This window comes from Hyaena hyaena, unplaced genomic scaffold (assembly GCF_003009895.1).
Source record: "Hyaena hyaena isolate Hyena2069 unplaced genomic scaffold, ASM300989v1 scaffold_490, whole genome shotgun sequence".
Classification (NCBI taxonomy): Eukaryota; Metazoa; Chordata; class Mammalia; order Carnivora; family Hyaenidae; genus Hyaena; species Hyaena hyaena.
In genome coordinates, this window is record NW_024081123.1 from 1,371,320 (window position 1) to 1,389,891 (window position 18,572).

Here is an 18,572-nt window from a genome sequence, read left to right on the forward strand (position 1 = left end):
GTGGAACTCAAAGCCCAAAGCAACATGTTCTCGGGGGAGGGGACATGAATTGAAGCAGACAGTGGATCACAGGCACTTCCTGTTGGGCACATTACTTCCTATTCTCCCTGGTGGAGTTCACAGAACTCAGGGAACATCAAACACAGGTACCATGTCCCTCACCTACCTTCACTCACAGACACAAGTGGAAAATGGTGTAAAACATAAACTAAGCTTTCTCTCTTCAGGTAACAAGTACTTGATATCATCTTCTGGTTTGGTCAGATTAGAATGAAAAATAGACCTATATTTTTCTCTTCCTGCACATTTTCTGCAGGAAAAGACAACTCTGACAAGAAACAGTGACAACATGAATTTTCAGGTCTTCAGGGTATATACCTTTACAAATAAAGACACCTGAAACTAAGACATCCAGAAGACGACACCAGAATGGAACAGGTGAAACATAGAATACGCTCTCGCTGCCCACAAGTATTTCCATAAGATTGCTAAGGTCGGTCACTATGTGTTGTCCTGTTTTTCAACCTTCAGAGATAGAAGAACCTGGTAATTTTCCATCATCTGCTTTAAAGTGGATCAGATTTACTGTCAGTGGTATCCATTTATGGGAAGTCTCTTATAATTACTTTTGTAAATTAGTCTTCAAGGCCTTATAAAACTGCAGACAAGAATTTCTAGAAAAATGAACACGAAAATGATACCACTGGGATTCACCCTAAATAAACTATGAAAACACAGTGTTTGTGATTGATGGAGAATGTGCTCAATGATTTCATTTTGCTAATACACTGACTTGCTTAAACCAAATGTGTGATTTCAGCTGCTTTCATCAATAACAGAGATGAGATTCGTTTGAGTTCTTTTTTTTTTTTTTTAATGTTTTTTATTTATTTCAGAGAGAGAGATACAGCATGAGCAGGGGAGGGTCAGAGGCAGAATATGAAGCAGGCTCAAGGCTCTGAGCTAGTTGTCAGCACAGAGCCCAATGAGGGGCCCAAACTCACAAATCGTGAGATCATGACCTGAGCCGAAGTCGGACGCCTAACTGACTGAGCCACCCAGGTGCCCCTCGTTTGAGTTCTTATACATGAAATGCTTCAGCTTCTGCTGAAGAATATGAACTCAGTGTTCACACTACAAATTTCCTATCAAATGTTTCAAACATGATCTTAAAAGACATAAGGGGGCACCTGCGACTCTTGATCTCAGCTCAGGTCATGATCTCACGGTTTGTGACTCTGAGGCTGACACTGAGATTCTCTCTCTGTCCTTCTTCAGCTCGTGCTCGCTCACTCTCTCTCTCAAAATAAATAAATAATCAAACTTTTAAAAAAGGCACAAGAAACATTCAAGTAGATGTCAGAAAGATGACACTCTGCTGAAGCTACAGGGAAGTCACATGGTCATCTTTTCTAGACATTTGGCCATTTTTGTACAGTGTTCAGTTATTACACACCACTCTACTTTTTGCTCTGTACAATAATTAGAGTGCTTCTTTAATTTGCAGGTTGGTTTTCTAAATAAAAGTTTATGTATTGTTAGATCAATGACTTAACTCTCCACCTTTCCTGCAAATGATATTTCCCTTGTTTGTACATGTCCATATGATAATGTTCTACCTCCAAGTAAAATGAACTAATAACACTCACTTTATGCTAGACTCTTTCTTAATATTCAAGCAAAGCAGTATACCTCTAACAAAAGTAAACTGAGCATTGGTTTTAAGCAGTACCTCTGAAGAAATATATATATATATAACGTATACACACACACACACACACACAAATAAATCATATATCCTGATAAGGGAAGACAAAAAAGTAAAGGATGAAAGATGAAAGAAAAATACCTGAATGATTCTAAAAAGAAAAATTTTTGTAAAATATGTGCCTTTGAGAACAACTCTAAATGGTAGATAAGACATGTAGCAATCTAGTACTTATTCACGTATTCATTTGTTCAATCATGTAAACATCTACTGTGTACCTGGAATACTACAAGGGTTGATGAAGAATGCAAAAAAAAAAAAAAATGAACTACTGTATTTAAGAGCTTATAATAAAGTAGCAGACACAGTTAAGAGGCATTGTATATACTGAAGTGCCAGAATGCTATGAGACTTAACAAAAAGAAGCCTTCCTCCCAACAAAGGCATTTGAGGTGAGGGCATTTTGAAGGGCTTCAAAATCAGGTACCATTTATTCTAAGCACAAAAGAAACCCATTTTTCCTAAAGAAGGTGCTAAGTACATGAAAACCAGGAAAATCTAGATCTATAAAAAGTAATGCTTTGTAAAAGTATAGTTCATTGCAGTTTGCAAAGCTTTTATATGCAATACATTTAATATCATAAATATTATTATCACTCTTTAAAATTTGGGACCTGAGAAAGGATAAAGATACTTTTTTGATGTTACAGATCAGTGTTGTAAATTAAAGGTAAGCACTAGAATCTAGGACTTCTGACCCCAACTTTAAAATCCACAGCACTCCACACAGCCACCCAAGAGTCTGCACACTTGAAAGAGCTATTCTATTTTTATTTATAATTAATTGATTGCTTGATTAATTAATTAATTAGTTTTGAGGGGGGGGAGGAAGAGAGGGGCGGAGAAGGAGACAGAATCCCAAGCAGGATCCACATTGTCAGCACAGAGCCGGACGCACGGCTTGAACTCACGAATCATGAGATCATGACCTGAGCTCAAATCGATCAGATCCTCAATCAACTGAGCCACCCAGGTGCCTGGAAAGAGCAATTTTAAACACTGGTGAGACTGCAAATCTTAAACTATATGCATTTTTTCACACGGCTGTCTAAGTTTGGGTTACCTCCCTATCTTACTCAATCAGACCAGTTAAACTGAGTCAAGAATCACTTGGGAAACCCAATCTATTCAAAAGCTGCCAAGCGGAGTAATACTTCCCGTCAGTTAGGTTTTCTGTAGGCACAGCATAATCATGCTAAATATCCTGCCTACCCGTATAGATGGTCAAACTGGAAATCATTTATTAAAGGCAATGGTTAGATCCAGTGATTTAGAATTGATTCTCCAGTGAAGATCTGTGGTATACGTCCGGCTCTTCAATTCAATTTACATGTACTTTTTCGAAAAATGATCAAATAGATTTTGTTAAGATTCAGTACTGACTTAATATGGCCATCCCAGAGTAAGGCCATAGTCACCACTGTGTAGCCATACATGGATTGCCAAGAACCTTAGTTTCTATAAGGGTCTACATGTACTTAATGGAATTTTAAAAAAAATCTGGATAATGATCTGAAAAAATGGTCTCATACCTCACCATGTTCAGGCAAATGGCTGAATTAAAAGAATGGCACAAACTTATCAGGGTATCTAAAAATAGGTATTTGTTAGAAATCTATGAATGAGATCCTTTGGGTAATGGTAGGAAGGACATTTTAAATATTAAAACAAATCTATATGTAACATTTAACATGTTTTCACATGTTAACCAAGAATCACTTGTCTTACTGAATAATGGATGTGTTAACATTTCAAGGCTTAACCTTAAACCTTCATTTAGATCAGGCAAAGAGCTGTTACAATGGAAACGATAATGTGTTCTGGGGCTGTTCTGTACTACTTTGCAAAAAATACATTTTCCACTTGGTTATTTCTCAAATATTAGAAATAGTATGGATTTTTATAACCTAATCTTATACTTGACCACTAAATGCTGCTATTAATTATAAACCTTTGGTTCAGTTGATTTACTGGGATTTCCTAGCAAGACAATCGTAAGATATTTCCCTCTTCCTTTCCAATCTTGGGAATCTTGTTTCCTTTTTGTCTAACTATATCAACTACAAAGTAACAGCAGCAGCAGCAGCAGGAACCACTCACACAGAGAGATACTCAGGATGTACCAGATGTTCTTCAAAACTTGTTAGTTGCATATATATGCTCATTTGGGCCTCACAGGAAGTAAATAAACCCCTGTTTTATAAGTGACGAAATGGAGGCACAGAGAGTTTAGGTAACCTATATAAAAGATCAGTTGAACCAGGTCAGTGAACCACCTTTCTACATTGCTATTTTGGTACACTATGTACTCTAGTTGGAGGTAAAGTTACAAGTTGTCAGGCCAGGGCTATGAACTAAATGTGAGATCTCCCTCCGCTCCCCCAAATTCATTAAAATCCTAAGACCAACGTGCTGGTATTAGAAAGTAGGGCCTTTGGGAGGTGCTGAGGCCATGAAGATGGGACCCTCATGAATGGGGTCTCATTCTCTTATAAGAGATCCCTTGGAGCTCCTGAGCCCTTTCCACCAAGTGCCTTCGCCACAACCTGGCACAAAGATCTTAGACTTCTCAGCCTCCAGAACTGTGAGAAATAAATTTTTGTTGCCTATAAGCCATACTGTGTGTGGTACTTTGTCAGAGCAGCCAACAAAGACTAAAACAGCCACAAGAGATGTGAAAGTGGAAACCCTCATCCCGTTCCTGCTTCCATACTGCTGTTTTTGCCACCAGGAAGGAAGTGATAAACTCGAGTCTGCCAGGAATCACAGAGCTGATCCACAGTGGTTCCTGCCACCTCAGCATCTTGGAGCCCATGTCATTCAAGGTCTAGTGTGACTACTGAGCCACAGTGTGGCACTGTCTGGCTGGTGAAGCGTGAAGACAGCGGTCCAGGGGTGACTGGACACCAGCATCAAGTGGGTATCATTCCAATCAACAGCAACACCCGAGTTGGGAATGATAACATCAAAGAGAAGATACTTTCTTTTTTAAACTTTTTTAATGTTTGCTGATCTCTGAGAGAGAGAGAGCGAGAGAGCGCAAGAGGGTGAGGGGCAGAGAGAGAGAGAGGGAGGCACAGAATGTGAAGCAAGCTCCAGGCTGAGTTGTCAGCAGAGAGCCCGATGTGGGGGTCGAACTCATGAACTGTGAGATCATGACCTGAGCTGAAGTTGGATGCTCAACTGACTGAACCACCCAGGTGCCCAAAGAGAAGCTAATTTCTTAATAGTTCAGCAACAGGTAAAATGCATGATCTGGCGTTCCCTCTATCACTTCACAGAAAAGGCTACTCAGTCACTACCATAACAACATGTGAATATGTGTGAATTCAGGAAGAGAGCAGGATGGAGGTGAAGTGAGGTTATATGTGCCAAGAACTCCATAGTTCAGTTTAAATGTCTTTATTCTTTAAGTTTCTGTAGCTGTCTGCCCTATTAATCCAGACATGGGGTTTTGCTCACACGAAAGGACCACTATTTCCCCAGCCAGTTGATGCCTCGGGGACACACAGAAGACAGTTCCACATGATGCTCCAGGGGGGAGAGAGGAACAAAAAGCCCTCAAATCCGTGAGCTTTTCCTGCTAGACAGGCAGGAGGAAGAGAGTAGATGAGGCGAACAGTGTGGGTTTGCTACCTGACAAGAAGCTTGGTTAAAGGTAAAGGAACGAGAAAAACACAAAAAGAACAATTACAGCCTCATTTGAAATGCTTTCTCATACCTGAGATTATATCCTCTTCGTGATTCACCCAGCCTGCCTGGGAGACTTCGGTGCAGTCCCAAAGAACAATGGAACGTATTATTTGCTATTTCCACCTTCCTTATGCAATTTGCTAGTCACAAAGGGCCACCCACCACTTGCTGCCAAAGAGTTATCTCTAAAACACAAATACAATATAACGGGAGTAAGCTCACTGCTGACAAGACACATCCAAATCCAGAAGGTTCAGAAGAAATCTGTGATCTACACACAATGGCAGGAGGCAGGTTGAGTGCTCAGGCTTCCCAGGCTGATGGCTTTGGGTTTGAATCTCAACTTCACCTACTGAATGTAGGACCTTGGCTAAGATCCCAAAGCCTTGGTCTCCTCATGGAGAAAGGGACAGTTTCTATGATTAAATGTATGGTGCCCTGGCCCAACAACCACACCGTGGGTGCCCCTGTGTGCTCACTGTTGTGGGGCCTACGGGCCACAATGCTCCCTCCTCTCTCTACATGGCCCAGCTTGTAGTAGGTATTCAGTTATTCAGTCAATCTCCAATCTGTGGAGACACAGACCTGCTCCAACAACACGGCTTCAAGGTCTCCTGCCTAGATCTGTCTCCATGTGCTGCTGGAACGTAAAAAGAAAATGCTGTCGTTAAAATGTTGAGAAGGGGGAAGATAGAGAAATAAAAGAAAAATGGTGATACATTTCCATTTAGAGAGTTTGGGAGACGGGCCCCCAGATTTTGACTCCACACAGATATATCATGTTAAATTCTTAATTTCATCAGCATTTATTTACTCTATTTTTTTAAGTTTTATGTATTTATTTTCATAGAGCACATGTGTGAGTGAACACAGGTGGGGAAGAGAAGAGAGGAGGGAAGGAGGGAGAGAGAAAGAGATGGGGAGGGAGAGAGAGAGAGAATGAATCCCAAGCAGGCTTTGTGCTGTCAGCAGGGAGCCCAAATCCCACAAACTGTGAGATCCCACCAACTGTGAGATCATGACCTGAGCCAAAATCAAAAGTCAGATGCTTAACCAACTGAACCACGCAAGCGCCCAGTTTCAACAGCATTTTAAGGACCATACACTATGTGGATGCACACTGCAATCTAAAGCAGGAAGACCAGGTTTGTTTTTTTTTTTTTTATATTTTTTATTTATTTCTAGGAGAGAGAGAGAGACAGCGTGAGCAGGGGAGGGTCAGAGACAGAGGGAGATACAGACTCTGAAACTGGCTCCAGGCTCTGAGCTGGCAGTCAGCACAGAGCCTGACGCGGGGCTCGAACCCACGAACCGCGAGATCATGACCTAAGCGAAAGTCGGACGCTTAACCGACTAAGCCACCCAGGTGCCCCAGGAAGACCAGGTTTTACAATGTTGTTTGAACTCTGTTTACTCCAGGCATTTACAGATATACCCTCTTTTAATATAAAAGAAGGAAAGAGCCAGGGTGGTGTGGAAGATAAACAAAGCTCTGCAACTGATGGGATTGCTCCTTTGCTGCCCCCTGAATTTTTCTGCCATGACACACATAGTTGCTGTTGGTCTGATGCACTGTGTGCAGAAAGTAATGTCTATTCACAAAGCATTTAACTTTTTTTTTTTTTTTTAATTTTACTCTGGGCAACGGTACGCTATGTGTTAAAAATTAACTCCAATACTGGCTTTCTAGACAACGTCTGTCTGACAACTTCTGTTCATACAGTGAGAACTTTTGATACTGATTACCAGTAATAAAAATAATACTAAGACTAACGACTGCTGGGTTTCTCCATCTGGACCTCACTGACATTTTGGGCTGAGAGCTCTGTGATGGCGGCTATCCTGTGTACTGCACACTGTTCTGTGGCATCCTTAGTGTCCACCTCCAGATTATAGTGGCTTCCCTCCTCTCAGTGCGACAACCAAACATGTCTCTCTCTATCCCATCTCTCTCTCTCACCCATTGTCATATGTCCAGAGATGGAGAAGTGGGTGCAAACTCTCTACCTGGTTGAGCGACTTGCTTGCTCAAATTTGGTTGAGAACCACTGGTCTACATTAAAGAAAGAAAATATACCATTTGTCTCCTTAAAGAAGTAACAGTTATTAAGGACTGTGATAGATCCCGTAACAGAGGTTTTGATCTTAACAAGTCAACCTACAATACACATACTCTCCTCCACAGAGGAATTTCTTTATTATGGTATTGAAAATATATGACCGGACTATTTTATTCAATTCATCACAATTTCCCAGCTTTTAACACTCAGAGCAGAGAATTCCTTTTGGATGTAGGCAAGGATTGCCAAATATAGGCAAAACTATTAAATCTGTATGGTATCGATCTTTTCAAGGCTGAGGTTTCTGTACATCTTTTTTTCCCCTATCATCTGATCTCTTACTCCAAACGTACTTTCTGTGGAATTTTCTCTGCTGTATTTGGCATCAGAACTAAAAGGGTAAGAGATTATCCCCCATCTGGGGGCCCAGCACCTGAGATGATGAGAAACTTCTGCTAGAAGGTCCCAAATCTTTATCTTCCTGCTCTCTTTATTTTTAGGAAGAACCTGAAAGATTTTTTGTTGTTGTTGCCAACACTTATTTTAAGGAAAAAGGGTGTTTTAGCAAAAAAGAGAACAACAGAAATAAAACTATTAAGAAAAAGTGTGCACGACCAAATGCCGATGCCTGGGAGATCAAAAAATTTAAGAAGTCTGTTTCCTTAGAAAGGGGACCCTCTCCCCAACCCCCCCCAAAATCTCAGAATTATGTTTCTCCTTTTATCTTGTTCCCTGGATCTAGGTATCAACTTCTGGCTCATCAGCATTTCCCCCAGCCTCTTTCAGGGCTTCATTATCTTTCATCAGGTCTATTTCAACAACTTCCTTATCTGGTTTTCTCTCACCTTCTCATCCTTCTTACTGGATCAGTGGGGGAGGTGGTGAAGTGGGGGAGGAGGCAGCCTCCTGGAATCTTTTAGAAACACAGAGTATGTGAGTGCTCCCCAGACACAGAAGTGACAGTTCTCGATATTCACCCTAAAACTCAAATCCTGTTACCACCTGTTCTAACCTTATTCCCTAAATACTCCTTTTCCCTCTTCCCACAAAGCCTTGAAATCACTTTCACTCTTGACCACAATCCAAACCTTTGTTCAAGCTGATATGTCCAGAATGTCCTTTTCTCCCAGGTTCATGTGAAGGCCCTCACCTGCCACTCCCAGATAGCATGGCTCTCCCCTTACTCAATAGCCCATCATCAATCGCTTGTTTCTAGTAGGACAATTGCTTACTGTCTTCGTATAACCACGTAGGGGCTTAGAGTTCTATCCGCCTGCTCCAAGGGAATATGAGACGAGACCAGCTCTCCAGTATCTTTGGTCAACCTGATGAAAACGTTTGTCCTTTAAAGATGAATCCATTCCAGTTAGGTCAAATATTTAGTTCAGCCCCTGAAATTTTCAAGCTTGTGATATGACAGCCAGGACTGTCCTCAAGAAGCCATCAGCAGAGAGGACAATAAGGGCAAGACAAAAACACTCTTGGGCACGCAACTATTATAAGGATTCCAAAGTGGAAGGAAGAGGAGGTCCCTTATCTATATACCCGGTGTGGAAAAGCATCTTGAGGAAGGTGGTGTTTGATGCAGAATTTCACAGCTGGGTGGTGACTCTGATGGGCAAGCCTTCAAAGTACTAGAAACAGCAAGGGGATCTGGCACCTGGTGTGGTGCCTAGTGGATGGTAGTGTCCTGAGTCCAATGGATGCCATGTCTCAGAAAGGCTCTGTGTTATGTAAGAGTCTGCATCCACATAGGGATGCCACTGAAAGTCCTGGCCAGCGGTCAAGCAACAGAGGCACGATGGAGGAACAATAACCTGGCAAGAGCACCTAAGACTGACTGGAGGAAGAGATGAGACTTTTGGGTCTTCGGAGCAGGTGAGACCCAGTGAGGATAGCTGGGAAACGAGAGCAGCCTTGACAGGGACTGTAGAGACAGCATCCATAAGACGCGACACACACTAACTTGAGGGATAAAGGGGTGGACAAAGACTAAAATTCCCACCCAAGATGACTAGCTTATAGAATTATAGAAGTAAGAAAGCCAAGATGATGAAATGGTGTGAAGGGCTGTAAGGAAAAAATTGCCGCCAAGTATTAAACTCACAGAATATTTCAAGTGTTTATGTACCCACAGCATTTCCATTTACTAAGATGATTTCTTTTTTAATTTTTTAACGTTTATTTTTCAGAGAGTGAGAGAGAGAGACAGAGGGTGAGTGAGGGAGGGGCAGAAATAGAGGGAGACACAGAATCTGAAGCAGGCTCCAGGCTCTGAGCAGTCAGCACGGAGCCCGACATGAGGATCGAACTCACGAACTGTGAGAACATGACCTGCGCCAAAGTTGGACACTCAATCGACTGAGCCACCCAGCCGCCCCTACCTACAATGATTTCTAACACCAAGAAAATAAAAGCTCTGTGTTTATTTTGCTTGTCTCATGCTCATTCACTGGCTTGACTCACTCTTGGGGACAAACCCCATGATGTTCTATAAACCAGTCCTAACAAGTTGGAGGCCCTGCTAATGTAGACTTCATTAAAAACACACATGGATGTGTCTGAATCATCTCTCCTCTTGCCCTAAATGTCAGAAAAGCTGGTCCATGCAGTTCACTGTTTTTCTGTGTTGAGGATGCCTGATGACAGATGGGGAAGCAGTTTAACAGAAGGCCAGCAAACAACCTCATGGAGAGGGAGTCCAAAAGGTAAGTGATTTCAGTTCTAAGCAACAGAGAAGAGTGACTTCAGGAAGTTTTACCAACACTCCAATCAGTTTTGGAACATAAGATTATTAAGTCTGCTCTCCACAAAGTTTAAAAAAAAACAACACTCAAAACAATTCCTAAAAGTTGAAAAGGAACCTTTCAAAAGGTCACCTTTTAAAAAAGATCTGTACTCATTTAGAGGTACAAATCCAACATGGAAATCAAATTATGAAGTGAGACTAGTCCATCCCACCCATGTCATAAACACTCCATTAACAGTGTGGTTTGAGCAACTTGTTCAAACTTTCCACCTGATGTTAATCGCATTATCTCATAGGTTAAGTTATACTTGAACTGGAGGTATCCCATTCAGGTACCAACTTTCCATTCAGTATCAAGATACAAGTAGAAAAAATGTAGAAAACAGCAGTCTAGAAGTTTTAAACCCTAAACACCATCCCAGTTTTGTGCCTGAGTTTTTTTATTTTTTTGATCCTAGATTTTCTGTTAGTAGAGTCAGTGTATGATTTATTAGGAGAGTAAACAGGCTAAAATGTGAAAATAGCAATCGAGGGATTCTCAAGGTTTTATTAAAGTCATTTTACTAGCGTTTATAGATTAAGAGAAGCCACATGGTAAGACACCAAATAGCTCTCCACTGAAATTGCTCACACATTTTCCCTTTCCCTATCTCCCATAAGGCTCTTAAGAAGAAACTAATAAAATATTTTTCCTTTCTTCCCAAATAGTACGCACATCCCTTTTGCCCTTTTACTTAAATCACTATCACCAACTAGGGTACCCCTGGAAGCTAGCCCCTGCTGAGAGCAATCCTTTCCCCTCAGGAAGCCACTCACTGGATGGTGCTACCATGCTGTGAAAATGGAATCATTTCTTCCTGAGTTCACCTTTCACTGGGTTGTTTCCACAAACACTCAATAGTGGAAAAAAACCACTCAGGGAATGGTGAACTTTCACTCCGACAGAAATTACTTACGACTATAAATAAGACTCCAGGATTGAGGCAGAGTAGTTTGGTGAGAATACCACTTAAGAGTTTTATATTATGATTAACTTTGGTGCTGGTTGGTAAGTCAAGGTCCCCCTTTTTTTTTAATATAAAAATTTCCAAACATAGAAAATTAGGATAATGAACACCCCATCTATCCTTCGCCAAAATTTAACAAGTTTACCAGCTTGTCTTACATTCATCTATTTTTATCTGTTTGTTTTTTCCGAAGTATTTTATAAATTATAATCACATTTCCCCTAAGTATTTCAGTATGCACCTCTAAGAAACAAAGACATTTTCTTCATACCTATAAAACTAGTATCACCCATAACAAAATCAAAATGGTTCCCTAATGTCATCTCATCACAAAGATCACTCTTACTCAAATTTCTTGGGGTTATTGTTCTGAAGCATTCAGAAGAGAGACCAGAAAGCTATACCAAAGGATGGTGACAATGGTTGAGTCATGCTTTTACCAAAGGTAGATGCTTACATGATTTCTTTACCCTTGCTTTGGGTTCAAGTGTCAGGGTAAATGCCAAAGTGTAGAAGATAAATCCTCCTAACTTCCTACTATAAATCTAGGTTATAACAGCTACAACGTCTTTCCTGAAGAAAGAGAGGGAAAGAGGGAACAAACACCTTTCAAGGGGAAAAAAATGGCAATGACAATTTCCTAGATACTAGGCTACTATATTATTGAAATATTCTACCTCCTCCTCTTTTCTCTTCTGATTCATTCCTCCTAGCCTAGAAAGATTCTTCAGACTCCATTATTCTTAAAAATGAGTCTTAGAAATTTTTTGCCTTTATGTCCTCTAGGCTTCTTTGTATCACCTCTTGACAAGAGTAATTGCTCCAAGCTTACTTTTATCTTCCACTCATTTTTACTCCCCTTTTGTTATCTAATTGCCTTGCTCTTATTCACTGAGACCCACCATTTGGAGACTGACAATTTCCTTATCCACATTTAAAATATGCTTTTCCCAGGCCTCAACTTTGCTGTTCCAAGCAGGGTCCCATGCATCGCCCTCTCCAAGTCCAAAGGGCTCCCTAGGAAGCTCTTCTGACTTTGCTTCTTCCTGGTAATTTATCCAGAGATGGGAATGTCACCTGCTTGTAGATGACTTATAAATCTGGAAAAGGTCAAGATAAATATATATTTACTTAATTTTACCTTAGAGTCAGAATACACTTGGTGAATTGTGTATGGAAGGAGAGGAAAGTGAAAGCATTCTTCACCTTACTGGCTTATTCTCTCTCTCTCTCTCTCTAAGGTAATTTATTTTGAGAGAGAGCGTGTGCACATGCACCGGGGTCACAGGGAGAAGGGCAGAGACAGAGGGAAAGACAGAATCCCAAGCAGGCTTGCACTGTCATCGTAGAGGCTGGTGTGGGGCTCAGTCTCACAAACTCTGAGATCATGATCTGAGCTGAGATCAAGAGTCAGACGCTTAACTGAGCCACCCAGGCACCCCCTTACTGGCTGATTCGAATAGCTCTCTCGTGTACAATGGTCAGAATGCCTTATGTGTGGACAGTGCCTTCTAGCACTTTCCAGGCAACAGAAGTGAGGGAAGCAAGATCTGGAGCCACATACCCTGGGGTTCAAATCACACTTAGTAGGTGTGATAAGGTAACTTACCGTCTTTGAACTTCAATTTGTACTTGTGAAAAATGCAGATAATAATAGAACCTATCTCTTGGGTTTGTTGTGACAGTTCCATAAAGAAATCAAAGTAAAATGTTGAGTTAACAAAGTGTCTAGAAAAACGGTTAGCACTAAATGAATTTTAGTAATTTCTAACTATCATCTGAAGATTCAAATATGAAAAGTGGCTATTTCTTAAGTATAAATAAATCTAATATTTATGACTGGCAAAACCAGGTGGGATAATGTTCCTTGTTATACTCTTATATTAGTCTATAGGTCATTTTAAAAGAAAGTTTGGTTATTCTCATTTTAACCCATAAGCTTTATCTCCTGTAACGCAGAAAGTACACACAGTGTTGTTCAATGCTAGTAGTTACTTTTGTAAACGGATGATTCATGCTAATTAAACTTGCAACCCAGGAGAATAAAATTAGCTTGTTTCGACATTTCCTTTTGTTCAGTAATTACACTCCAAGGTTATGTAGATACCACATTACTATAATTTTGCCTGAGAGACAGACTGCACACCCACATTTTTAAAAACAGGGGCATTGCTGATAGAAACCCAGGTGCTTGCTGAGTAAGAGCCCTGCAGACTTCATAAGCAAACCTTATACCAACCTTGCGCTCCGGTGTCACTTATTTCTGTACATATTGTAGCTAGTAAGGAAGTAATGAGATCATTTTTGCTTGTTATAGATTCACCGGATTTGCAGGAGGATGAGAATTTAAAAATAGAAGCAAAATGTGGCTGCAGTTTATCTCTGATGCTTATGTTCAAGTAGCAATCTGTTCACCCATGATGACAGCAAGCATTCCACCAAATGATTTTATTTTCCTAAACCCTGTCAGAATCCTACTACTTCTCAAACTGGTGGGCCAGAGAGACACACAGATACGTCACTTTCTGATCCATTTGGTTTCTCAAAGCTTTGCCTTTACAGACAGCTATTCTGGGTCGGCTTTCATGAGACAGGTGATAATGAGGAGGTAACGTTTATTTGGTACTCGTTATGTGCCAGGCACAGTGCTGAGTCATTTACACACATTAGATCACAAAGAATCCTCGTGACATTTTCTAAGTAAATCTCCTTTCTACAGGTTGGAAACTCGGAGCCTTAGGAAGGTAAATTAAATTCCAGAGGCAATGGCATATCCAGGTTTTTGTGGAGCCTGAGGTTTATATTAGTTTTAAAGGGAAAAAATATCAAATTGTGAGTACTAAATTTGGTTTAATGCTCTAGAGCGGCTCAGCATACATAAGGAATCCTGAGGTACGAGCTTCAGCAGTAATCAACTTGCGTCTGCTTGACTGACCACTCCAAGCTACAGAGGCAAAGAAATCTGATGATCAGAAACCTGAACTGTAAAGTGAAACTCATCCATCTTTAGAAAATCTTGGCTATAATGAAGTTGCAGTAGGTTTAAAAAAAATTTTTTTGGAATAGATGTGTTTTTTGGTTTAGTATGTGTGGGGAGACAGGGCAGTGAAAGGGGTAGGGGCACAAGCAGAGCGAATGGGCAGGCTCTGGTAAATGCCCAACAGTAGTTTACACGGTCTGAGAACACAGAAAAATTCTGAGTCCTGCATTGCATGTTCCTTCGGAAATCTTCGCCCTTTTGGGAGCAGGGAGAGGTTAGAAAGTTTAGATACAATTTATTTGTGATGCCTTCTGAATAAAACTTGTGTGAAAGCAGCAATCCGCTTTTCTAAACACTATGCCAATTTTTGAGTGGTTTCTCTGTTGTTAGCAAAATATGTGATGCTGACTGAACACATTCTCTGTCTTGGAATCAATTGTTGGTTATACCAAAAAAACTCTTTCTTATCCAAAATCAAAAACTTATTTTGCCAGGATGAGGGAGGTCTCTGTTTTTTCCCCAAAGCACATCTAATAATTTTAGAATTCAGAATAAGGCAATTCTCCTTACCACCATATCATAGTGCCGTTCTGAGGAGTTCAACTCATATTTATCTTTTCTCAGTTTTATGAAATTATTTCTTTCCACATGAAGAATTTCATAAAAATTTCTGATGAAGGGTATGAGAAAGGTACTCTGAATTGTGATTTCCTTAAAATGCTGAGTTTTATTATATTCCAGAATATGTGAATAGAGCTGCATACAGCTGCCCAGGCCATGCACTGCACAACTTCAAAGAACACTATTTACACAATGTGAGGAGGAATGCCTGGAACAGGACAGTGCAATGGCCTCGAATAAAGAGCAAACTGACTGAAAAGAATGGCTGCTATATAGGCCAGAAAATAAGTACATGCTTGAAAAGATGAAGGGGGCATTTCAGAGAGATACATGGGTTAGCTGTAGCCAAATGGCTAAATTTAGGACAATTTGAACACCAAAATAAATAAGGAATGTATTATAACCCACTGAATGAACTAAAAATCCATAATAAGTAAGTAAGTAAATAAATAAATGGGAGAAAGACAACTAACAAGTAGAGGAAGTACCAGTGGGGGTGCCTGGGTGGCTCAGTTGGTTAAGCAACCAACTCTTGATCTTTGCTCAGGTCATGATCCAAGTTGTGGGATCGAGCCCTATGTCAGGCTCTGCACTGAGCATGGAGCCTGCTTAAGATTCTCTCTCTCTGCCTCCTTCCATCTGCCCCTCTTCTCTGCTTGTGCTCTTCCTCTCTCCATCTGTCAGAAGGAGAAAGAAGGAGAAGGAGAAAAGAGAAGGAAGAGGAACACTGGAATTAAATCAGAAATGTGCCATTTTGTCACCTTCATGGTAAAAACCAAATCAGACAGAAATCAACAGCTGCACAAGGATGGGGGTGGGGTGATTTAGAGAAGGACTCCTCCTTTCAAATGTCCTAGTAATCACCAAGTAATCCTCATGAATAGGAATGGTGCCCTTATCAGAAGAGGCAGGAGACAGATGGTGGAATTTTCACTCCACCAAGAGAGGACACAGCAAGAAGACTACCACCTACAAACGAGGAAACAACCCTCACCAGACACTGGATCTTTCCTGCCTCCAGAACTGGGAGAACTGAACTGTTTACACTCGGCCCCATCTGTGGTATTTGTTACAGCAGCCTGAACTAAGACACTCCTACTTCAAGGTTTTTTTTCCCCCTTTAATATATTTTCTTTCCTTTCGTGTAAAGTGGTATGATCTTAGAGTTCATGTTTCCTTGTAGTCTCAGCACCTCAAGTTTTCATTTAAAAAAGTATCATTTTCTTTTTTAAATTAGGTTTTTAGCTTAATTCCAGTACAGTTAACACACAATGTTATATTAGTTTCATGTGTACAACAGAGTGACTCAACATCACCCTGTGCTCATCACGACAAGCGCACTCCTTAATCTCCATCACCTATCTCATCCGTCACCCACCCACCTTCCCTCTGGTGCCTGGTTCCCCAGTTAAGTGTACTATCATCTTCCTTACAGACAAAGAGTGAACTGTTGAACATACCCTATCTTTCATCTTCCAGTGGAAGCTGAATGGCTGTTAATTAAAAAAAAAACGTTCAAAACATTTACAAATACTTGGGGAAATCTTTTCTTCTGACACCGTGAATGCCCACCCCAGGACAAGAAGTCCCAACCTTGGCTGCATAATTTAACCACATAATTCAAAATCCTGATGCCCAACCCACACTCACAACCAACTGAAGCAGGAACCCCCGGAGATGGGACTGGGCACTGGTCATTTTTAAAGCTCTCCAGGTGATTTCAATGTGTAGCCATGTACGAGATCCCCAGATCAAGCCTCTCCAGCCATAAAGAACTGTACCTTTTGTGTATGGATCCAAAAGATTCACAAAGGATTTTTAGAATTGGTTTCACTGTCTTGGGGTGCCTGGGTGGCTTAGTCAGTTAAGTGTCCAACTCTTGATTTCCGCTCAGGTCATGATCTGGCAGTTTGTGAGTTTAAGCCCTACTTTGGGGTCTGTGATGACAGTGCAGAGCCTGCTTGGGATCCTCTCTCTCCCTCTCTGTCCCTTTCCTGCTCACACTCTCTCTCAAAATAAATAAATAAACTTAAGGAAAAAAAAAGAGTTGGTTTCACTGCCTTAACTATAGAGAATAAACAGTTACCAAAGGGGAGGTGGGTGGAGGAATGGGTAAAATAGGTGAAGGGAATTAAGACTATACTTAACTTGATGAGCACTGAGTAATATATGGAATTGCTGAATCATTATATTGTACACCTGAAACTAATATAACAGTATATTAACTATGCTGGAATTAATTAAAAAATTTTTTTTAACATTTTATTTATTTCTGAGAGAGAGAGAGAGAGACAGCGTGAGCAGGGGAGGGTCAGAGAGAGAGAGAGAGAGAGAGAGAGACAGAATCTGAAGCAAGCTCCAGGCTCTGAGCTGGCTGTCAGCACAGAGCCCAACACGGGGCTCAAACCCATGAACCGTGAGATCGTGACCTGAGCTGAAGTTGGAAGCCCAACCGACTTAGCCACCCAGGCACCCCTAAATTTTTTTTTTTAAAGTTAAAAGAAAAAAAAAAGAATTGGTCTCACTTGTTGAAGAAAGTATAGTCTCAACTGGTGAGTACGGATATGTGTGTGTCTAGGAAAAGGTAACTGGATGAAGACGGGGGGCATGTGCCCAATGAATGTGATACACAAGAAACGTGGAGACCATACAGGGACAGTAGGGATGCCCACGCCCTCCTGATGCACAAACAGGCTCTGATAAAGTCAAGGCTGAGGAAGGCCAACTTTGGCTGGGGAATGGTATAAATTGAGAAACGTCCCCAGTATGCCCAGGAAACAGTGAAGGGACTAATCTAGCTAGATGGAAGGTTCACTCTTCAGAGTAGAAAAACGAAGTCTGGAGAAGCAGATTAGACCCAGCTTGGAGAAACAAGCCAAGGAGTCTGGTGGCAGTTCAGAGTCTCTAAGGAGGTTTGAGTCAAGGACCAAATGCAAGCACTCCTTGGCGAAGACTGCTTTGATGGGCTCTTCACAGTGGGGTCAGGGGAAAGACTAACACTCAATCTACTACGAGAAGAATGTGCACATTAGCTCAAACTGTATATGTGATGAAGCACAATCTTATACCTTCCTTTTCAGTTTTCCACAAAAGACCAGGAGTTTGGGCTTCCAAGAAATAGCATGGATCCCACCTGTGGGGGTACCCTTGGCAGGAGAGAGTGGGCAGCCTAGAGGGATGGTCTTGTCTCTGTCCCTTTGGCCTGGCTCCCAATCTCACAGCTGTAGTACTTTCTCCTGCTCTGTGTTCCTCCTTTTTCCATGAAGGTTACTATTATGATCAGGAAATGAAGTTCTAGGGGATGAAGATTCAGGCTAGAGAAATTCTTTCTTACATATATTTTTTAAATAAGAGTATTTGAGAAGCCGAGTAATCCCGAGGTCATACTGGCAACTGAAGACTCCTAGGAATAAAAAAGGGAGACAAACTATTCATTTACTCAATAAATACTGAACACTTACCATTTGCTGCCTTTCTAGACAGTGGGACTACTACAAGGTCCCTTTTCCTGATAGGAATCTCTCTGGACATTGTAGAGGTTTCCCTCAAAAAACAAAAAGGCAGTCTAGTGCTGCACAATTTAGAAGTAACTGTTGAAACTATTCTACAGAATTTGAAAAACTGGACAATTACAGAGGGACAAAAATCAAGATCCTTTATATAATGAACTGTAAGCCGCAGATACAAGTATAGG

General features: G+C 41.0%; 1 protein-coding gene across 2 annotated transcripts in view; it reads right to left on the reverse strand.

The window, feature by feature from the left end:
- GAREM1 (GRB2 associated regulator of MAPK1 subtype 1) overlaps positions 1-18,572 on the reverse strand; it is a 193,774-nt gene that overhangs the window by 102,944 nt on the left and 72,258 nt on the right. The window lies entirely within an intron of this gene.